The sequence below is a fragment of the Rhineura floridana genome, chromosome 1 (assembly GCF_030035675.1).
Source record: "Rhineura floridana isolate rRhiFlo1 chromosome 1, rRhiFlo1.hap2, whole genome shotgun sequence".
In the NCBI taxonomy this organism is placed as follows: domain Eukaryota; kingdom Metazoa; phylum Chordata; class Lepidosauria; order Squamata; family Rhineuridae; genus Rhineura; species Rhineura floridana.
In genome coordinates, this window is record NC_084480.1 from 317,064,391 (window position 1) to 317,088,577 (window position 24,187).

The 24,187-nt window shown below is 42.5% G+C and overlaps 1 long non-coding RNA gene across 1 annotated transcript in view; it reads right to left on the bottom strand.

Annotated features, from left to right (window-relative positions):
* Positions 1-1,118: 1,118 nt before the first annotated feature.
* The window catches only part of LOC133376260 (uncharacterized), a 37,528-nt gene continuing 14,459 nt past the window's right edge, over positions 1,119-24,187 (bottom strand). Inside the window, exons 2-7 of the long non-coding RNA XR_009760435.1 lie at positions 9,361-9,425; positions 8,269-8,379; positions 6,850-6,993; positions 3,700-3,859; positions 2,838-3,151; positions 1,119-1,500 (exon numbers count right to left, since the gene is read on the bottom strand). This is a non-coding gene — a long non-coding RNA (uncharacterized LOC133376260). The remainder of the gene's footprint in view (positions 1,501-2,837; positions 3,152-3,699; positions 3,860-6,849; positions 6,994-8,268; positions 8,380-9,360; positions 9,426-24,187) is intronic.

The window sequence follows — 24,187 nt, forward strand, 5'->3', positions numbered from 1 at the left end:
GCCTTCCTATCACAATCTCTCAATTATGTTACTTAAAATGTGGGTTATTGTTCTTATGATTAGCAACTGTACTGAATGTAGAATTTATACTGATTTTTGTTGAAATGCAAACCACTTTGAGATTTTTTGAAATATAAAGTGGTATACAAATTAAATACATACAAATACATTCATATAGCCCAGGAAACTGGGACTGACTTCTCACACCATACTGGCTGTGTGGTGAGTATTTTCTCCTGATATGGGTCAAATCACCTATAGATATATATGCTGACTAGCTGTGGCACAATGTGGATAGAGATACACATTTGGATGTGTGTCCCAATCTGCATCCCACTAAATTCAGTGAGGATACAGAACGTCCACATTCATGTGTGCATGTGGTTATAAAGCTTGCCTATACACTCTGCATTATTTTAAATGAGATGTGTGACTAAATCAGAGCAAGGAAGCACATTTTCCTGATTGCTTCAGCAAGAAGTTCATGTGGCAGGAAGATAAGAGGCCAACTGGATCAGACCAAAAGCCTATCTGGTCAAGTATCTTGTTCTCACAATGGCTAACCTCTATAGAAACTCTACAAGCAGGACATGAGTACAATACGACTCTCTCAACACTTTGAAAGGACCAGGGGTCAAGTAGCAACTACTGTATGTGGGACCATGATTCAGTTCTTTTTCGAACAGGGGCTAAAGTTGAAATTTGTAGTCAACAGCTTCTGCACTCTTGAACCTAGCTACCCAGTAGATTTTGATCAGGGAACCTCCTTGAAAATCCCTTAGCCCAAAGGTTTTGAGACTAGTGATGTGTGATATCACTCTGGCTAAAAATAATACTAACTGGCACTTCTTAAAAACATTCTCTGAACATTCCAGAAATCTACCTATAGAGTGCTTTCCCCCCCTTCTTCAGAGGTTCCCACCAGGAGCTCCACAATCTCCGAAGAGGAGCTGAGAGTCTCAGAGAATTTATTTTTACACTGGAATTGCTAAAGGTGAGCTTAGTCTGAACGCCTACACACAGGCAGGCTCACATTTTCAAGGAGAGAGAAAAAAACGGAGAACGAAATAGGTTTTTAATTTGCTAAAATGAAAAGCTTGAAATTACCACCTACAGGCAGGATGGTGTTTTAAATCTTTCCTAAGGAGCTGGTGGGAGCAAGACTCTTTAATTGCCACCAATATCAGCACACCCACTTGTTAGCGTATATGTGGGGGTGATGAATATTAACACTTCATGGGCAAGGATAAGGAGGGGAGGAGGGAAGCTTGACTGAGGGGATGTGCAACCCCCCCCACACACCAATACCATTTGCTTGTCTTACCAAAACTGGTGTGTGTTTTCACCTCACTTTGAAATCCCTGAACATCTTTCTGACAGGAAGTTCCAAAATTGTCTTGGGGTATTGTTTTAGGTAAGATTTGGCAGGCCCTCGAGTCCCAGGCCTTGACAACTTTTCCTGCTTCACTGAGAGTTTCTTCATCAAGCAGGGCATCAGTGCTGTTGAGAAAAAGTGATGGTGACAATACACACTGCATTAATGCTTCCTGTGGGATCTAGGTGTCATGAACTGCTAATCACTGCCTCATGTGGTGAGCTGCATCACTGCAACTTCTCCGCTGAAGTGTGAGGAACTGCTGACCACTGCCCCGTGTGGCAAGCTGTGTCACTACAACTTCTCAGTGAAGAATATTCTAGACTGACCACCCAAGCTAGGGATTGGCACCTCCTGGGCAGGAAAGAATACAAGAGGGCTTTCTCTCTCAACAGAACTTTGCTTGAGTAACAATTCTTGCATTTCTAGTTTTGCTCTTTCATTATAATTCTTTGCCCTGCATTCTGTTTAGGCTTAGGAGGCACCAAAAGCAATGCCATACTCTAACAATATTGTGGAAGTCACCCCTCAACATTCTGGGTCACAACCTTTTTCTTCATAGTAAATTAAGAACATCTGAAAATCCCTGCTTGGTTAGCCCAAAGGCCCATCTAGTCCAGAATCCTGTTCTCACAGTGGCCAGCCAGATGCCTACTGGAGGCTCACAGGCAGGACCTGAGCACAACAGAATTCTCCCCACTGTGATATCCAGCAACTGTTGTTCAGAGGCATGATGTTTCCAGAAGCGGAGGTAGTACCTGCTTCCTATAGGGTTGCCAGGTCCATGGCCTGAGACTGGTCCTGTATCTTTAGGAGAAGAGAAAGTCAGCCAAGTGCAGGTGTTCATGCAACACTGTAATGGGAAGAACCACAGAGTGGAATTCTCCCTTCCCCCTGCACAACTAAAGATACAGAAGACCTCTTGGTTTCTAGGCCCAGCCTCCAAGAGGTCTTCTGTATCTTTAAAAGTTGTGTAGAGGGAAGAGAGAATTCCACCTTGTGGTTTTTCCCATCACAGTGTTGCAAGAACACCTGCACTTGGCTGACTTTCTCTTCTCTTAAAGATACAGGATCAGTCTCAGGCCCTGAACCTGGCACCCCTAGCTTCCTAGTACCTGTCCAGCTCTGCTTATTTGGTGCTGATCTCAATATTTTCTTCTTGCAAAGAAATCTGCCCTCAGTGTCTCACTATAGATGTGAGGCAACCATTTCTCTTTCACACTCCATGAACCCACTGATAATATCACCACCAGAATCCTGTTCATAATCCTGGGCACCTCATACCTAGGATTCAATCTGTCATGGCTATGGAGTTACTATGTCTTTAAAGGGTGGTCATTCAATCCAGCTAGTTTAAGAAATTATGTAGAAGGGCTCTTCTCCAAGAGCTAGTTCACCACTTGGGAAATGACTGAGGTTGCAGGAAGCAGTCATTGACAAAAGGAGTGATCTCATTGCTCACCATTTAAAAAGCCTTTCACCCTGTATGGATTGTGCCACCTGTCATGCCTCCATCGGATGAGTCCTCAGAGGAAGAGGAGGAGTGGAGTGCCACAGAAGAGTCAGGAGAGGGAACAAGCAGAATCGCCAAAGACCTCCTGCCACTGGAGAATGTTCAGGACACAGCTGCAACCCCTCAGTCAGACCCAGGGAGTGAACAGGAGGCCCCCTCTGCCCCCTACAGAGTGACGATGCCAGTGAGAAACAGAGCAATGCAGGCATTCTGGTTGTTTAAGGTTGCAGGCTCCTGGGAGCCGGAGGGTGGATTGCAATCACCTGAATCAGAGAATGGAGTTTAAAAGGCAGTGAGAGGCTTTTTACCCTCTGCTGGAAGCAATGTCGGACACCAGCATCAGACCTTGTCAGCGCTGCCTGTGACCCGGACCTTTTTGAGTCTTTGAAGCCTGGACTGCATTACTGGAGTATTTGATCGTTGGATTGCCTACTGGACCTTGCTTGCTTAAACCAGACTGCTATTTGGTGCTCGGAACTAAACCCCAGATCCCCCCTCGCTTCCCCTCATTATCTCCAGGCCTTGGCAGATTTACAATCCAGCCACTGCCTGACCAGCTGCTGGCTAACTGTTTTACTGCATCATCAATCATCACCGTGCAGCCGGCAAAGACTGACACCGCCCTCACTGGCCCAGTAAACTCCCCAATCTCTTCCAACCTTTATGCTAGCGTTCACCACTCTGGTGCCCTCCAGATATTTTGTTCTACAACTCCCATCAGTCCCGGACAGCATGGTCAGTGGTCAGGGATAATGGAAGTTGCAGTCCAAAACAGCTGGAGGGCATCTGGGTGGGGAATCACCTGACTCACTTGCCAAAGGAAGGAAGATCCATCAGTTGCCTTGATAGATGTCATCAGGTTCAGAACCTTTCTTCCCTGTATTCTTCTTCCATTACATCACTGGAGACCTCCGAGGCAGCTCCTCAATGCTGCTCCTCAACGGTGATCCTCTTAACCAAGTCTGTAAAATCTGTAAAAGTTTGTGGCATGCACTCAGCAAGTGAAAGTGCGAAACAAATGCCTCTACATAACTTTAAATAGAGCACATTCTCAGACTCATGAGAATGTGGCATGCTGCAGGGCTAATTTTAGAACCTGGAGATTATAAGAATGGTAGTTTATATGGGGACTTCTGACCATTTGAGTCAAAAGACACCATCTTTGACACGAAAATGGATTTTTCCAAAAAGGAGCTCTGGAAAAAAAGGAAAAAGGGCCTCCTTTGAAAGAAGGGTTTTCATAACCAAGAAAGATCATTGTGGAAATCCAAAGCAGGTCTGCTGAAAAGCATCTCTGCTGGGTTGCAAAACCTAATGCAAAATTATGTTTTTTGCCTGAGGCCTTCAGCTGAGCTTCGTACCGTATTACATTTTTGTTCTTAATTAGCCTTTCAGACACACACTACACAGGGTTGTTCTTCAACTCCCCTCTCACATGCTCCTTCATATAGTTTCACTTAAGAATGCCGGTCTGCCCAGGAAGGCCTTGTTAATAGAAATGAATCAGCCAATTAAATGAACTTAACACAATGTTATGGCTGGGAGTAGAAATGCATGGAAATACAAAAACCTTCCCTCTCCCTATGGTGAAATGTTAGGGGGCAAAGCCTTTTCAGAAACAAACATTCGAGACCTCATGGGTCCATTATGTTGAACTGGTGGACATGTCAGGCTTAAGCGCTAGTCAGGATATGGGGGCATCCAGAAAGGGGTCATGTCAGTGCTGAGAAAAGATTGGGGATGGGGAGTGAATCCTTTCAAGATCCTCTCCCATGGGAAGGACCCCTAACTCAATGCTCTATCTGGGGCAAAGGCAAATAGTACAAGTGTGCTCCTGCCACGAAGTGCTGATTCACATGGAGGTTGAACTTCAGATTAAAGACACAGCTTTTGGCATCATGTTAGATTTGCAAGGTTCATACTTCCCACCTTCCAATCTGCTGTTTTCTATTCATACAATTGACGTTGCTCTGGAAAGGTTTCCTTGTGGGCCCGCCCCCAAATTTACATGTTTAGTCCCTCTGGAGTATCCGCATTGCTAATGGAGAAGGGGAGGGTTTTTTTTGTCAGTTTCATTGTTTCTTGTCAATTGCACACTGAAGCTGGGAGAGTGTGGGAAGTACAATGGACACAAAAAACTTATTTTGTGTCAGTTTCATTTCCTCCTGCAATATTTATAGTAAAACTCCTGTTGCAGAGGCGCCACGCTGCGACTGCCCAGCCTGGCTTTCAGCAGGAGCCCAGCAACCACGGCCTCCGCTACAGTGAGCACTCCAGGCCTTCATGGTGGTGGTGACAACTGTAGCCAGAGTCACTGGTGAGCCTCAGTCTGCCTGCCAGGTACCCACTGCTGGTTCCTTAGACCATGGCAGTTGCCACCGAGTGGCTGAGCTGGAAGTTGCTGAGGAGCAAAGCCTCTGCCAGGTCTGCCTGACGGAGTGCAGCAAGAAGCTGGCGCTGTACCTGGCTGAGGTGGAAGAGCAGGACAAGTACCTGCGGCAATATTTATAGTAACCCCTTTTTTTTACTAAGTATGTATGAAATGCAGTTTTTAGGGAGACAGTGTGTGCGTGCACATGCCTTCTGGCACACTGGGGGAAAGAGGGGGGAAAGGAAGGCTAAAGTGACCAGAAGTGGCTTGTTAAGCCGATGCAAACAAAATTTAATTCATGGAGAGTTTAGTGGGCGGAGAAAAACATCAGAACAAAGCACCTATATGCAGGAACTCAATGAAGCGGAGATGGTTTTTCCTTCACTTTTTGCATTTTCAGGGGATTGGTTTAATATGGATTTAACAGAGAAAGCAGTGACATACCTTTGCCTTGCCTGCAACGTCATGCGAATCCTGAGAATTAAACAGGGATGCAAGTAGCACCCATCTCAAATTAAATCGCTGTGTTAACCAGCCCTAAGATTCAACTCATATCTGTAGCTTTGGAAAGCAGCCTGATCTGTTTTGGAGCCACTCTGTGTATTTCCAATTTGACTTATTTGGGATTGAAAGGGCTCTTTTCCCTCCAGTCACTAAAATGGAGAATATCAAGCTGGAATAAAGAGCATGGATCCCCAAGAAAGAGTGATGTAGGCAAAATGCTACCCCTCCAAGAAAGGACCTTGTTACCCCCAAGAATTGTTACTGGGGGTGGGCCTGGGCCCTCCCATGGAGTTTTGGAAATACAATGGAAATTTATCAATTGACTTGCATAGGAGAAGGCAGAGATCCACACAAAAAGAAACACAACTTCCTAAACCACTGTGAATGGACTGTCCTGGGAAAACATTCATTGTGTTTAGAAATTAGATCTGTCTGTCAAAATGAAAGATCCCTGCCTCTTCCTCTTCACCTCCTCTATTTTCAGTCTCTGGGCATTACTCCAGTTAGCTTGGTTTCATTTCTGTGGTGCACAGGCATGCATTTTTTAGAGAGTCAAGGCCACAGAGCGTCTTGGAAGATTAGACAGGACAAAGTAACTGGCGGGGTGGAAGGAAGGAAGCCCAGACCAGAGGTAGAATTAGAGACCATCATCATCATCATCATTATTTAGTTGTTTTCCTCACAAATGCAACCCAATGCAACTTACAAACACAATAAAACACTAACCAACTCTAACAAACTATTTTTTTAAAAAAAACAACCTAAAAACACATTGGTACGGATAAACGCCAAGTCTTATAAAGCCTGCTACACTAAAAGAGGCCATGAATACCTGAGGCCCTTCAAATTAAGGGTAAAAAGGGGGGGGAATACCTGGTCCCTAAAAATAGATAATGATGGCCCCAGGTGTGCCTCTCTGCGGAGAGCATTGCACAAGCAGGGAGCCACCACTGAGAAGACCATTCTTGTGATGAGACCCTTTGCACCTCCCTCGGAGGGGGCACACAGAGAAAGGCCTCAGATGATTGGCAGGCAGGTTAAAGCTTCTGTATTGACCACACCTGTCATAAATACTAGAATTCTCACATCAACAGAGCAAGTAACTTCAGACTGCTGCACGTCAGATCCCAGTCCATGCCCCTCCAGCGCCAGCAACTGAGCTTGAAGATGCTTGTTTGAGGAACACAGTCTCTGCATCTAAATTCAAGTATGGTCACCCATAGCCTCAGCCTGGAACATAAATATAATAATAATTGTGGGATATAATGATGATTGATGTTCATTCCACGTTTACAAGGAATCAGTCCCTCTGTATGGCATTGCCTATCCTCTGGAACTCCCTGCCTAGTACTATTGTATTATTTTTGCTCCCAGCTTAAAAAAAACATAAATTAGGCAAGCCAACCAAGACATGGGGTTTTAATCTGCAAGTCTCACACGTAATACACACACACTGATTTTATTTTTATTTTGATAAACTTTATGTCAATTTTGTGTTTTAACATTGGACTTTGTCAGTATTTTGCTACGAACGTTTTGTATTGTTGTATGTTAAACCACTTTGCGAGGTTTTCTGTTGATTTAGCAGTGTATAAATCTTGCCAAATAAATAAGTAGGGAGAGCTAAAGCCAGTGTTGGATGTAGACTGATCCAAGGGGTGATGGAGTCATAGCTGCTTTTCTCTCTGTGCGACTCCATTTCTTCACACACACGCATGAGTGGAAGAGAAAGTGATTCTCAGAGGGTTAGCCTGGAGAGCCAGAGTGTCCCTGCAGCGTTTGGAAGAGCCAGGCGACACTGAGGACTAGGGCTAGGGGAGAAATCCAATTCTGTTTGCATTTAAAAATGAATGTACTAAATCCACATTTCCCAAAAGAATCTGCAAACTGAAACGTATCTATTCTTTGAAATTTGCACTTCTTCAGCACAATTCTGCAGCCAAGTAACGTGTACAAAAATGCACATACCGGGATAAAGTGTGCATGAAAATGTGTATATCAGTGAAAACAACATACAAGAAGTCATTATATTAGGAGGAATTGCTTTGCACAAATGTGTGCATTGGGCAAAATTGCATGTCAAAATGTGTACAGCAGGAGACATTCACACCAAAATGCTGACAAACATTCATGAGGAAATTCCACTCACTGATGTGGAAATGTGAAGAACTGAAGTCAAGATGAGGAACTCAGAGAAAAGCAGAAACCAAACTTGGCACTTTCGCCAAGTCCTACTGAGGGCCAACCACATGGAATTAGCCTGAGAGCCACAGGTTCCCGAGCCCTATAACACGCCACATATGGTGGCCTTGGGGCAGCAGTGTTTGCTGGGGCAAAGCAGTCCACATACCAAACTCATCATATTTGCTCAAAGTAACAAGGCAGCACATGGCTAACTTCATGGTTGCTGAGGGCACCGTGTCAAAATCTCTGAGGACAATCGTGCTGCATATCAGAAATGGGGGGAGCATCACCCTCATGATTGGCACTAATTGGGTCTCTTACTGGCAGGTTAGTGGGAGTGGAAGGGTTGGCAAGGGGATCTGGAAAAGAAACAGCCGCATCATCACCGCAGTAGGGGATAGTCTCACTGATCAACCTGGGTCTGGGCCTTACCTGAGGAAGAGGAGGGAAAGAACAAATTGGTATTAAATAATATAACCCTGCAAAACAGAGAAGCAAAACATGAGGGCCAGGGAAACTTGACACTCTTGGTTTGATTCAGCTGTTTGTGGAGGGCTGAGTCAGCACAGCATTCCCCCCTTTCCCCCCAATGCATTCTCAACTTTCTAAAACCCACTTTAATAAAGTGACACATTTGATTATGTAAGAGGAGCTTTCTCGCTTCCAGGTGCTGCGATTAACACTGTGTTGAGCTGAGGGAACACTTATTTTCTCTCTCTTTCTCTCCCATCCCCACCCCGCCCAATCTGGTTTAAAATCTTCCAGCACAAATATAATTTGCACCTGATGAATGCGACTGCGTTTGCATAGAAAATACAGGCCTGTTTGCACTGAACTGGTGGTTCCTTCCTCCCTTCCTGAGCAGGCGTTTGGCTGGTCATATATCGCTTGAGTAGCTATTTAATTCGTAGAATCATATAATTATATAATAGTAGAGTTGGAAGGGTGAACAGCTGGTATAGCACTGCGGGAAGGAGAGCCTGGGTGGGAGTCCAGAGTCTGTGAGTTCAAATCCCCGCATGGGTCTCCTGGGTGTCAAAGGCCAGATAAAGATCACCCCCAGAGGGAGTGGCTCAGGGGTTACGTGCCCTGCCACCTGTGCAGCCGTGGGCAAGCTGCATAGTCCCAAGGAGCCCAGGTGCCCCCCAGCTGGCATTTGTGGACAAGAAAGGGGCTGGCTTGTGCAGCTGTGGCAAGCTGAGCAGGCCCTAGCCAGTTGGGGAGGACTAGCCTCAGAGGGAGCCAATGGTAACCCCCCTCTGAATACCAATGATCATGAAAATCCTATTCATAGGGTAGCCATAAGTCGGGATCGACTTGAAGGCAGTCCATTTCCATTTCAGAGTTGGAAGGGGTCTATTAGGCTACTGAGTGCAACCCCTGCTCAATGCAGAAATCCAAATTAAAACATACCTGACAGGTGGCTGTTCAGCTGCCTCTTGAAGGCCTCCATCCTTCTTAATGTGCAGTGCCCAGAACTGGAATTAACGTGTAATAACAAAAGATGTCTATTCTAAAATTAGACTCCAGAGTTTAGTCCCCACCCCATCCCTGAAGCTTTGCAGAGTACAGTAAGATCACTTAGATCACTGTAAGATCACTTAGATCATTTTGGGAAAGTGTGGGCACCACACCCTACAGAATATCAGAGGGTAGTGTCCTGAAAGCAGGCATTTCCTGCTGTTGCTCTACTTTTATGGAATGCCATTCTCTCTGCCATGCCTGAAGCAGTACCATCAGTTGTGTCAGATATCTCATAAAGACTTTTCTTTTTGTGCGGGCTTTTCCCTGACCCACAACTAAGACTGGACCCCAATTTATGTGCATGAATCCCTTGAATTTGTTTTATTTGCTTGGATATGCTTTTATATTTTTATACAGTTCCCACAGTGGCCAGCCAGATGCCAATGGGGAGCCCACAAGCAGGACATGAGAGCAACAGCAATTCAGAAGCAATGAAGGCCCCGTATACTCCTCTCATGAAGACAGCTGCACCCTCTAGATGTAGAAATGGATCTTGGATTTGAGTATGATGCCAGGATGACAGATTCATTCATGGAGGAACTGTATGATGAAGAACCAGAAATTTTAGAATGTGAGGTGGAAGCTGCTATTAAAATATTTGGAAGAAATAAATCACCAGGAACAGATGGCATACCGGTAGAGTTGCTACAAGCTACTGAGACTGAATCTGTCCACATTTTGACAAAATTTGTCAACAAATTTGGGAAACAAAACAATGGCCCACAGACTGGAAGCATTCAATATACATCCCAATTCCAAAGAAAAGGGATCCCAGGGAATGCAGTAATTATCAAACTATTGCCTTAATATCCCATGCAAGTAAAGTAATGCTCAAGATTCTACAGCAAAGGCTCTTACCATATATGGAGCGAGAAATGCCAGATGCCCATGCTGGATTTAGAAAGGGAAGAGGCACCAGAGATCATATCACAAACATGTTGCATAATGCAATGGACCAAGGAATTTCAGAAGAAAATCACCCTGTGCTTTATAGATTACAGCAAAGCCTTTGACTGTATAGATCATGAAAAACTATGGAACGCTTTAAAAGAAATGGGGGTACAACAGCACCTGATTGTCCTGATGCGCAACCTATACTCTGGGCAAGAGGCTACTGTAAGGACAGAATATGGAGAAACTGACTGGTTCCACATTGGAAAGGGTGTGAGACAGGGGTGTATGTTATCACCCTATTTGTTTAATCTATATGCAGAACATATCATACAGAAAGCAGGATTGGACCAAGATGAAGGAGGTGTGAAAATTGGAGGGAGAAATAAGATATGCAGATGATACCATACTACTAGCAGAAACCGGGAATTATTTGAAACGAATGCTGTTGAAAGCTGAAGAGGAAAGCTTTACTTAGTCTGTAGTGTTGATAGTGATCTACCAGCTGTTTCTTTGCTGCCACACACTCTGAATCAAACCAGGGCTTCAAATTGTGTTTTATAAAGTGGGGACCAACGGACAATAGTTTTTTGTTAGGACCTGTTGCAGCTCAAGTGCTAAATTTTGATACGCACAAATAGCTATTTCAGGTGAGTTTGTTATAATAATCTCATAGCAGAACTCGAAGGCCCTACCAGATCTAAGAAATTTAATACTTATCTCTTCTAGCTTGTTAGTCCATCTGACTCTTTTATGGTCATCAGCAGATGTAAAATTTATGCCAAACTTATCTATTAAATGAGTAGCCATAGTTCTAGTTTTACATTTCAGAGAGATTGGTAAGTGATCACTATCCTGATGTGGCACAACTTTGAGAAGGATTAATCTGTCCAGCAAATTATGTGAAAATTATCATTTCCAGTTCTGCCCTGTATTTGTCACAAGCAGCACAATTTCCATGCAACTGAAGTTCACCTTCTGCCAAAAACTACGCTATCCATTGTGCTGTCCTCTGTGGCAGAATTATAGAATTTATGTAATTAATTATGCAACTCACATAAGTTGCATTGACATTGTGTTGTTGCAGCCCACTCATTTCAACGCAAAGGAAATACAATGCAAACTAAATATTGTGGACTGAAAGTGAATACTGATCATATTTGCTGGACTAATCTTCATTCTGGAGACAGGATGAATACTGTATGCTTGTTGTTGTTGTTATGTGCCTTCAAGTCGATTACGACATGTGGCGACCCTATGAATCAGCGGCCTCCAATAGCATCTGTCATGAACCACCCTGCTCAGATCTTGTAAGTTCAGGTTTGTGGCTTCCTTTATGGAATCAATCCATCTCTTGTTTGGTCTTCCTCTTTTTCTACTCCCTTCTGTTTTTCCCAACATTATTGTCTTTTCTAGTGAATCATGTCTTCTCAGGATGTGTCCAAAGTATGATAACCTCAGTTTCATCATTTTAGCTTCTAGTGACAGTTTTGCTTTAATTTGTTCTAACACCCAATTATTTGTCTGTTTCGCAGTCCACGGTATGCGCAAAGATCCAACACCACATTTCAAATCAGGGGATTTTTCTCTTATTCGCAGATTTCACTGTCCAACTTTCACATCCATACATAGAGATTGGGAATACCATGGTCTGAATGATCCTGACTTTGCTGTTCAGTGATACATCTTTGCATTTGAGGACCTGTTCTAGTTCTGTCATAGCTGCCCTCCCCAATCCTAGCCTTCTTCTGATTTCTTGACTATTGTCTCAATTTTGGTTAATGACTGTGCCGAGGTATTGATAATCTTTGACAAGTTCAATGTCCTCATTGTCAACTTTAAAGTTACATAACTCTTCTGTTGTCATTACTTTAGTCTTTTTGATGTTCAGCTGTAGTCCTGCTTTTGTGCTTTCCTCTTTAACTTTCATCAGCATTCTTTTCAAATCATTACTGGTTTCTGCTAAGAGTACGTTATCATCTGCACATCTTAAATTATTGATGTTTCTCCCTCCAATTTTCACACCTCCTTCATCTTGGTCCAATCCCACTTTCCGTATGATATGTTCTGAGTACAGATCAAACAAACAGGGTGATAAAATACACCCCTTTCTCACACCCTTTCCGATTGGGAACCAGTCAGTTTCACCATATTCTGTCCTTACAGTAGCCTCGGTATGCAGACATTGGTAATTTTTGCTCTCATTTCTCTTTTCATTAGAATTCTTTGACATCCCTGGCCTCATGTAGTAAAATGTCACAAGCCAACCCTGTTGAGCACATAGTTTGACTTTGGGCAAAGGATCCCATCAGTAGCCACTGAAAGACTTGTAAGGAAGGGGAACTGGGCTGCAAGGAGATAAAAACACGAGAAGGGTTCTGTTAGGCCAGTCCAAACATTTATCTAGTCTTATATTCAGTGGCTGGTATAGCACAGTGGGGAGGAGAGCCTGGCTGGGAATCCAGAGTCTGTGAGTTCAAATCCCTGCTCGTGTCTCCTGGGTGTAAAGGGCCAGCTAAAGATCACCCCCACAGTGAGTGGCTCAGGGGTTACTTGCCCTGCCACATGTGCAGCCGTGGGCAAGCTGCATAGTCCCAAGGAGCCCAGTTGCCCCCCAGCTGGCTTGTGTAGTTGTGGCAAGCTAGGCAAGCCCTAGCCAGCTGGGAAGGACTAGCCTCAGAGGAAGGCAATGGTAAACCTCCTCTGAATACCTCTTTCCATGAAAACCCTATGAATACAACCAAAAAAAGGGTTCATAGGGTTGCCATAAGTCAGAATCGACTTGAAAGCATATGACAACAATAGTGTCATGTGGTGGCTCCATGTTAGTTGGTCAGAGTAACCTGCTCAGTTTTTACTCTGAACTTTCTTTGCACCTTCGACAGCTCCTTGAGTGTCCGGACTAAAACCCAGAGTGGATTCCACTACCCCACTGAGATGGAGCCACAGCTGCCACTGCTGATACTGATGGACAGGCAGATGCTTCTAGGAAGGGCCCAAGGGCACCCCCTCACCTGGTGTGGATTCTTAGAGTCAAGAGCCAATCCCATTGGCTGGAAGAAATCTTTGGGCTGTTCTTTTACCACCAAAAGCACCCTTGCGAGGAAGTGGGGGGGGATTCAGAGGCACAGCATAGCCATCATGGCTGATAGCCTTATCCTCCATGAATTTGTCCAATCCTCTTTTGAGGCCATCCACGTTGGTGGCCATCACTGCTTTTTGAAGGAGAAAATTCCATAGTTAAACTATGGGCTGTGTGAAGCAGTATTTTGTTTTGTCTGTCCTGAATCTCCCAACGTTCTGCTTCATTGAACATCCACAAGCTCTAGTGTTCTGAGAGAGGGAGAAAAACTTTTCTCCATCCACTTTCTCCTTGCCATGCATAATTTTAAGCGCTTCTGTCATGATTCCTCATCCTTTAAATAATCCCAGTTTGCAATTTGCCGAGCATGTTTGATCAAAATTAGCGACTGGGATAACTTCAAGGTGCTGGTACTGGCATACAAAGTCTTATACAGCTTGGAATCAAGATTACTAAAAGATAGTCTAGCCCCTTACATGCGGATGACCTCATGCAGATATCATCTCATCATGATGTCTGTTCTGTACAATGTAGGAATCAGGCCTTGGTTGTGTCATTGTCTACCCTTTGGAACTCTTTCCCATTACATATCGGACAGCTGAGTCTCTGTTGTCTTTATAGCATCTACTGAAGATGTTTCTGCTTCAACAAGCCCTTGGAGATTTTTTTTATCCCCGTTTGTATCTGTATTAGACTTTACAGTATTTTTTAAATGTTTTTATTGTTGATTTTTTAAATTGAAGAATTGCTTTGGGATGTTTTATGGGAAGTGATTCATAAATGAAATAAATGTTATTCGTTTATTTTCAGCATTTAGATACTGCTTTTCAGGCAGACCTCACAAAGCAGTTTATGTAAGATTGTATGTATGTAAACTACTTAGAGGTTTTTGTTGATTAAGTGGTACAGAAATCTAGTCTACAACCACCACCACCACCACAATAACGTTGCCAATGGCAATTCTTGGATGTAGAGCTGAGGCTAGACCATGGAATTATTTGGAGACCAAAGTCCATATTGATATTTCTTCTCCATCCCATTTTTTAAAATGCAATTTTGGATTGCAGCATACATGGGCAGTGGATTATGCTGCATACTGATGGGATGCTCTTAGCTGCTATCTACCTAACGTCCCAGAAGTCCTCAGAACCCTAGGTGGTCTCTTCTCTTCAGAGGAGCACCTGGCATGGGTCTTACTCCACAAGTTTAGTTATCCTTTTTCATCACCAGACACCACACATTTTGTTTTGTTTTTAGCACTTCTGGATAGTTCAGTCTCTTACTTCCCTTTCTTCCTGCACAGAGTCTGCTTCCAGTTGACCTTCCTCCCCTTTCTCATGCCCTGACTCGCCACTAGGGTTGGGAGCCCCCAGGCCCCCTTTTCTCTTGCACCTCTTCCCCGCTTCCAGTATGCTCTTTGCAGAAGCCCTACCGCCCTTTGCAATCTGTTGTTTCCTTCTGCCTCTTTCTTTGTCTCCCCTTGTGCCTCTTCCTTCACTCTTGCTTTCTCCTTGTCTCCCTTTGTTCCTGTCTCCCTCTTCCTTCTGCTTCGTGCTGGGTTGAGAGAGAATGCCCTCTGACACTGCCCTTTAATCTGTTGGGAGACACTCTTAGCATCATTCCCACTGCCCAGTGTGTCCTTACACCCCCACCCAACTTCCAGCTCCAAAGCCCGGTCAGCTGCGGAGCTTCACGGGGTGTGGCAGCACCTATTAGGATCCTTTCACAAGTGCCTATCTGAAGAATTTGATGAATGTTCAGTTCAACTTGTGCATGCATTTCAACCAAATAATTACGGCTATTTACTGCTGTGGTACACTGGGGAGGATGGATGGTGTATTGTGAAACCAAGAGATGACTTCATAAATTTCATTAATCCAGATGTCCTTCTTCTGCTCGGTTACAAAATCGTTTAGCTTCTGATTTACCGTGCATGCCATAAATAAAAATTATTTTATTCTGTCTCTCTGTATTGGCTTGCCACATTGCTGCTAGTAAAATTAAAACAAACGATGCCTCTAAAATTCAGCATGCTCTATAAATGGCTGCATTCAAAGATTGGACTGAACATGCGTCAAAACATGTTGATGTTCACAATAAGGGTAACATGAATGGGGGAGCAAAGAACATTGTGACACCTTAAAAACCAGCATTTTTTTATTATGGCAAAAGCCAGGTATGTGGAACCTCTGACCAGGGGGCCATATGAAGCCCTCCCTTCTGACAACAGGGATTTGAACCCTGGTCTCCCAGGTCCCAGCCCAACACTCTAACCACTACACCACATAACAACAACAACCATCCACTCACATTAAGGATATAATAACCATTACTAAAGCCATCTTAAGTTAAACATATAAGCCAGAACAAACCCTTCAGGTGTTCAAACAGGTATCCACATGAAACTGACATCTTTATGAAACATGTTCAGATACAGCCAGGACAGTTAGGTCCTCAGACCATTCCATAATGGACGGTCGGTGTTCATCCTTCCAGGCTCACAATATAAGTCTCTTAGCAACCAGAAGAGCTTGCAAAATCTACTTTCAGACCAAAAAGGATATGTCATTGATTGGACAATCCTAATGGTACACGAGCTTGGAGTTTTTAAGAAATGTTTGTGCTATTTCCAGTAGACTTCCATTCCCATGATGCTATTTGGGTCACTTCTGTGTTCACCAGGCAATAGATTTCCCCTGTGCTAGTGACTCACATTTTGCAAAACTAATTGGATTCTGATTATACTTTCCTAATTTACAGAAAAGAGTTGAGTTCATTTGAGTTGAATGGCCCCATTGGGGAGTTTTGGAAAACTTGTGGCTGGAGTTGTGACAGACATCATGGAGTAAGTTCCCAATCCTCATGACCCTAGCGAAAGATTTAGAAACTGCTAGCAATGTGCGATAGGCTTACTGGCTTAATCTTCCTGATAAGAATGATTATACCATGCCAGCTTTTTATTATTACTTTTTATGCCTATTTTCCTGTTTCTTCTCAGTAGTCTTGGTGCTTACTCTGGAAGGGTAAAACATTTTTATTTCAACAGCCTATTTCCTGCTTAAGGCCATTTTTACTTGCGACTGATGCTGTCACTGTTGCTTTTAAATTGTTTATCTTATTTTATTTATTGTGTATTGTATGCATTTTAATTATTTTACTCTTTGTGTTGTAACATACTTTTTATTTTAGTGTGATTTTAAATTGTCATAAGCTTCCCTAAGTGGAGAACAGACATCAGAAAAACAGATATTTTTATATGAATAAATAAAATAAATAAAAATATTTCTGGCTCATCTCAATATTACATGTGTTTATTCATTATTCTGCCCATTCCATTTATGTATTAATTTGCAGATTTATTTTTAAAAAAATCCACACATCCACACAAAAATGCAAATATATATATGTATTTATGAATGTACTTTCTCACAAAATATGCATTTAAGATTTTTTTAACATTTTTTAAATCTTCGACTATGCATTCATGACATTTTATGCTAAAATTTTATGCAGGCAGTTAAGATGACTTTTTGTCCTTTTGCAATTTGCCCTTTGTTTTTATTATATTTTAATGTTATTACTTTATGGTTGTTTTTTTACTTGTAAACCAGTTTGTTTTTTTTAATGACAAAGGATATACAAATATATTTATAAAATAAATAAACTAAAATATGCTTTTTGATACTTAGAAGAGAGAATTGCATTGCACAGTCTGCAGACGTGTGAAATCAAGTGTGAAATCTGAAGGATAATTACGTTTTGTGATCTCGACATTAAACAGGGAGGTATAAATAGGGTCAGTTTGCACTCAGGTTTGAAAACAATAAACTCTTCAAGTACCCCTAGTACAACTGCACACTATTAAAACAGTGCAAACAAAGTCATCGTGATGTGATTACATCATGACTCTTTTGGATATTGTTTTATGGATGGACACATGCACTCTTATGCAGGGTCAAACACCATGTAAAAAGGACCTTAATGCCATTGTGAAAACATCAAGTTGGCATTTTATTACATTGTTTTTTCCTTATGTGTGAGCTAGAGATGGACGAATCTGTCAGTTTGGGTCTATCCGGTTTCTCATTTTTTGCAATCTTAAGTTCATTATAGTTCTGCATCAGTTTGAGATTTTCTTTTCCTCGTTAATTAATTTTAGTGCACATTTATTGCAATACACAAGTGTTTGCATGCAATTTACCCTCATATAAAGCATTTTTGTTTGTTATTTTAACTATTATACGCATTGCTGTGCACACTTTCCACAAACAGACTTTTTTTTTTTAGCTTGACGACTGCATCACAAAATCTGGAGAGGAGCACATTTCAAAGGATAGCTTTGTTTAAGTCCACACATAGTTTTTGAAGGGCAAATTAAGTATGTTTGCATAAAGATGCAAACCAAACCAGATTTGCCCCCACACTACCAAGAAAGACTCGAGACATGAAGATTGGGAGATGTTATATTTATTAAAATCTAACAATAAATTTTGGAGAACCTGCAGTCCAAATCAACCAAATTAATCAAATTAAACCTGTTTGGGCAGGTGAGGCTAAAACGACCTCTGGTCGGGGAGCATCCCTCCCCAACCCCTGGACATGTCAACATCCGTAGGCTGTGGACCCCCAGCCAAGGATGTGGATAAATCCCTCCCTCCTTGCTAGACGAGCCCTGGGTGGTCACCCACTCTGCACATCTGTGCCCTGCCGTGCCAGCGTTCACCAGAATGTGCAAGATAGGCCCCCAGAGGCACCCCCAGGTGCACCCCAGGTTTAAACACTAGGAGTTCCCCAAAGGGCACCCCTAATCCCAAAACTGCCTCAGTATACCTCATACTAACCCTCCAACCTCCTCACGTGCCTGAACTCCATGCCAACTGGCAGCAGCCCTGCCACGCAAGAAGCCAATTGAATTCAGCCCCGCAGTATGGATTAGGCAAATCAAAGTGGAGGCAAAGCACATCTCCCCCCCAAAATTCCTACTCAGCCCCTAAACGGCAACTAGCAAAACTGATACTGAAAGGGTGGGATGGCAGGACCCGCAAGCAAATGAAGAGAGAGTCCAGAGGGTGGAACAAGCTTAAAAGCCTTGCTCACCACCCTTCCCACAATGGATCAGAGGTCACACGACCTCCCTCCACCATTGGACCAGACCACCTGCGTCTTTCTTGAAAATTGGAGGGAGTGGAGGCAAAGACCCCCCTACAGAAGGTGGGAACGGCATTCTCTTCATCCCTAGTGTGAGTGTAGGTAACTGAGAGAGAATAGGCACAAACAAAATCAAGGAGGTAACCTGCAGAAAATGTCACATTCTCACATTCTGGAATCAGCCAAGCATGGAAATTACCCCTAACTCTCTTTAAGCAGTCCTTCATTTTGTTTGGAGCTTACAATAATTGCTATAATCTGTGTTTGCTTTTTTAAAAATGTGTTTTTTAAATTTGTATGTTTTTAATGTTTTTAATTATTGTAAACTCCCCAGAGAGCTTCGGCTATGGGGCAGAATATAAATGCAATAAATAATAATAATATTTATTGATGTTTGATTGATGTTTTTAATGATGCTTTTACAGTTACTTTTACTGATTTGATTTTTGTAGTCCATCTTGATACACTCTTATGAATGTGCACATTATGAATATGTAAATCAATCCATCAATAAATTAATATAATTTTCAGTTTCCAGACTACATGGCTAGGTTGTGGTATTTTATTGGGTTCTTTCAGTCAGGTTTTTGTACAGTGCTATGTGGAAGGGGCATTGCAGTGCTGATTACATGAGTTGTTTGTTCATCAGAAAGTTGCCTAGCCTCTTATAATGTTGTAATAAATGTACACTGTGTGAAGTTGAAATCAGTCCTCTGAAGAACTGGGTCAGCATCAGACCTATATTTGCAGTTTGAGGTTGGTTCTGAGCTGGTCAATTGGTGCCCGGTACCTAGTTGGCGGTATATGACTTTTGTAACTTGATTGTGTCTGATATTCTGTATTGGGTAAGTCAAAGTAGCTTATTACAAGTTCTGATTACTTCACTCCTGATTTATCTTTGCATTTTCTACCAGCGTCTGCATCAGTGGTCTTCGCTATAGATTTTTGATTATTATTGGTAGAGATTACGAGAATCCTGAGTAGCAGTGATAAAACCTCAGCTGTTGCTTTCAATTGACCTGCTATTTTAGCATCTTCACTGATGGAGCTACATCCACAGCACTTCTGTTAATGCTTGCTGGTAATTCTCCCTCCCTCTCCATCCTGGGTCTTGAATTTCCATATTTCCATTCTTTCATTTATTGATACTGAGGCTGGCTAGGATGATTTATGGCTAAGGATTAGAGGGATGAAGTTTTGATAACTGGTTGGAGAACTGGGTGAAAATCAGTCACCCCGAAGTAATTTCGAAGTTCTGATACCTGATTTTTGTAGAGCACAAAGATATATGTGTGTGTGTGTGCATGCATTCTGCCTCATTTTGCTCTTCAGATGTATACATTTACTTTTGAGGCTTTTGGGTGCTGTAGTCTGTCATAAATGTCCAGGCATATTCATCAAGATAATGGCAACAATCATATCTATCTCCCTACTTTGTTGTTGTTCTGTGCCTTCAAGTTGATTACGACTTTATTTATTTATTTATTTTATTTTATTTATATACCGCCCTAAGCCCGAAGGCTCTCTGGGCGGTGTACAAAAAGATAAAAAACAAGCAATATATAAATACAATAAATCAAGAAAACAAAACAAACAAACAATAAAAGAACCAAACAACATCCAAAAATACAAATAATGATGAAAATACCATTAAAACACACATTAAAATGCCTGGGAGTATAAAAAGGTTTTCACCTGGCGCCGAAAAGATAGTAGCGTCGGCGCCAGGCGCACCTCATCGGGGAGGCTGTTCCACAGTTCGGGGGCCACCACAGAAAAGGCCCTGGTTCTAGTCACCACCCTCCGAGCTTCTCGATGGGATGGCACTCGGAGGAGGGCCTTAGATGTTGAGCGCAGTGTCCGGGTAGGTTCATATTGGGAGAGGCAGTCCACCAGGTATTGCGGTCCCATGCCATGTAGGGCTTTATAGGTCAAAACCAGCACTTTGAATCTAGCCTGGAAACAAACAGGAAGCCAGTGCAGACGGGCCAGAACAGGTGTTATATGAGCGGACCTTCTGGTCTGCGTCAGCAATCTGGCCGCTGCATTCTGGACTAGTTGTAGTTTCCGAACAGTCTTCAAGGGCAGCCCAACGTAGAGCGCATTGCAGTAGTCCAGTCTAGAAGTTACCAGAGCATGAACAACTGAGGCGAGGTCGTCACTGTCCAGATAGGACAGTGAATCCTATGAATCAGCAACCTCCAATAGCATCTGTCGTGAACCACCCTGCTCAGATCTTGTAAGTTCAGGTGTGTGGCTTCCTTTATGGAATCAATCCATCTCTTGTTTGGCCTTCCTCTTTTTCTACTCCCTGCTGTTTTTTCCAACATTATTGTCTTTTCTAGTGAATCATGTCTTCTCATTATGTGTCCAAAGAATGATAACCTCAGTTTCATCGTTTTAGCTTCTAGTGATAGTTCTGGCTTAATTTGTTCTAGCACCCAATTATTTGTCTTTTTCATAGTCCATGGTATTTGCAAAACTCTCCTCCAACACATTTCAAATGAGTTGATTTTTCTCTTATCCACTTTGTTCATTGTCCAGCTTTCACATCCATACATAGAGATCAGGAATACAACATGGTTTAAATGATCCTGACTTTAGTGTTCAGTGATTTGTCTCTACTTTTGGGCCAAATTACTTACACATTTTAAAAAAGAAAGTGCCACATGTAAATCGCCTACCCTATTGCCAAGATATAATATCTGAAGTAAGTTACATTCAGCAACGTTGCTTTCGAAAGCTCCTTCAAAACCACTTGTTTTCAGGACCAAAGCATTTTATTGCTTTTAGGGGATTAGTGATCACTGGTCTCTGATTTGCCCCTTGAAAAGCCTTTCTACGTTTCCCAGTGCCAGTTTCTCTCCTCAAGGGTGGTGGAGAGAGGCCTGAAAAGAACAACAACCATGGGCTGATGAATTAGAATGCAACTTAACTTCCACATTCACACCAGACATTTATTCCACTGTTATTCCACTTTAAATACTCATGGCTTCTCCCAAAGAATCCTGGGAAGTGTGGTTTGTGAAGAGGGCTGAGAGTTGTTAGGAGGCTCCTATTTTCCTCAGAGAGCTACAATTCCCTGAGTGGTTTAACAGTCAATCCCTCTTCCCAGAAGAGCTTGGAAAAGCTACTTTTTAAAACTACAACTCCCATCAGCCCCAGCCAGCATGGCCACTGGATTGGGCTGATGGGAGTTGTAGTTCAAAAAAGTAACTTTTCCAAGCTCTGCTTCCCAGGGGATTCTGGCAATTTGTAGCTCTGTGAGGAGTCTCCTAACAACTCTCAGCACCCTTCACAAACTACACTTCCCAGGATTCTTTGGGGGAAGTCATGACTGTTTAAAGTGGAATAATAGTGGAATAAATGTACAGTGTGAATGCAGCCCAGATGTGATGCAGATGTGTTCCTTGGGGAAGGGCTGTAGCTCAGTGGTGGAGCATCTGCTTTGCATGCAGAAGGGGCCAGGTCCAGCCCCTGAGGTCTTCAGGTGAGGCCTGAGATCGTCCCCTATTTGAAACCCTGGAAGGCCAGTATAATCTGGCTCAGTATAAGGCAGCTTTCTATGTTCCTATGTGTCATTAAAAAAACAAGTGACCAAATATGGGCAATTCCAGAGAAAATAATGTGTGCGGAACAGGGACGGGGCAGTTCACATTTAAAGGTAAACCTATCTAATCTGCCCTTTCCAAAACAATACATTTATTTATTTAGACTATTTCTATACCGCTTAATTTATAAAAATATCTCTAAGTGGTGTACAAGAAAAAAGAGAACACAAGAAGTATTATAAAAAGTACACAATGAAGCCATAATACAAATAAACTCATATTTAATACCAATTATTAACAAATAAATATACCAACACAGCAAATTCCATCACACTTCCCCACATGTACGTGGTTCGTACATGAACCGAACCACAGCCATAGTTTGAAACTCACACTTCTCTAGACAAGTAGTGTGTACAGCAACACATATACTGGTGTAAAATTTGCATTGAAGTGCACATATTTGTGAAAAGAGCATACAAAAATGCATGATGTTAGACAAATGTGTATATTAGGAGAAATCTGTACTAAAATGCTAATAAATTTTCATGAGGATTTTTTGAAAAAATGCAAACGGATGTGGAAATGTTCAGCTTCTGAGCTTCCTGCAGACACTAACCACAGAGGTCTATGAGGACTAGACAGGTAGTTTTAAAATGAAAGCTCGGATTCTCAGCATACAAGATTATGGCCCAGTAATCAGACTGGAATTCCAGCACCAGCAGCCAAATCACAGATGAAGGGAGGAATATAAATATACTGTACATAGCCATGTCCACGTTGCACCCTCCAGTTCTGTGAAAGTTGCTACCGAGCTAGACAGGAGAATTAAAAAAGAATACAATTGTTATATGCTAACCCTTATTGGCTACAAAAGGTTCCAGATTCACAATGTGGTACATTGCAATCCCTCAGACAGCTATTCAGAGGATGAAAGAGCTACACGCTCCCAAGAAGGCAAAAATTAATAAATTGGCATGATATATATGGTTTCTTTTGAAGGAAAGAGAGCTATCAATAAGCAAAAAAAAAAAAAAAGAGGGAAGACCTGCAGCATGCCTCTCCAATGGCACATTTTTAAAAAGCGCACTTCATTTTCAACCACTTTGCTATGCCCAAAAGGATCTGGTGCCTGAAGAAAGCAATAAAAGATGTTATGGATAGGGCATTAAAATTTCAAAAGCACTGCAGTAACTAGCTATGTATTTCAGGCTGCAGTCTTATAATACAATGCACCTGAGAGTAAGCACCATTGAATTTAGTGGGTCTTACTTCTAAGTAGACATTATAGGATTATGTTGTAAGTATCAAAAACATCTTCCAGCCCTGTTGGGGCACTTATTCTTTCAGACATATCTATCTCACCTTTTCTCCAAGGAGCTTAAGGTGGTGTACAGAGTCCTTTCCGTCTCCAATTATCCTCACAAAAACTCTATAAGGAAGGTTAGGGTGAGAGATGACTGGCCCAAGGTCACCCAGTGAGCTTTGTAGCTGAGAGACAGATTTGAACCCTGGTCCTCATTAGGAAAGGTATTGAAAATAAAATTGCCAATATCATAATGCCAAATATAAATCTATTGTGTAGGTGCATTTCGAATACTGTGTACAGTTCTGGTCACCTCACCTTAACAAGGATTCTGTAGAGCTGGAAAAGGTTCAGAAAAGAGCAACCAGAATGATCAAGGGGATGGAGCTATTTCTCTATGAGGAAAGGCTGCAGCATTCGGGGCTTTCTAGTTTAGAGAAAAGGCAAGTAAGTGGTGACATGATAGAAGTGTAAACATGCATGGAAGCAGAAAATGGATAGGGAAAGGTTTTTCTCCCTCTTTCATTATACTAGAATTTGTGGACATCCAATAGTGCTGAATACTGGAAGATTCAGGACAGACAAAAAGAAGTAGTTCGTAGGGTTGCCAGGCTCAGCACCTGAGACTGTATTTTTAGGAGAAGAGAAAGTCAGCCAAGTGCAGGTGTTCTTGCTCCTTTCCCACTGCACAACTTTTAAAGATACAGAAGTCCTCTTGGTTGCCAGGCCTGGCCTCCA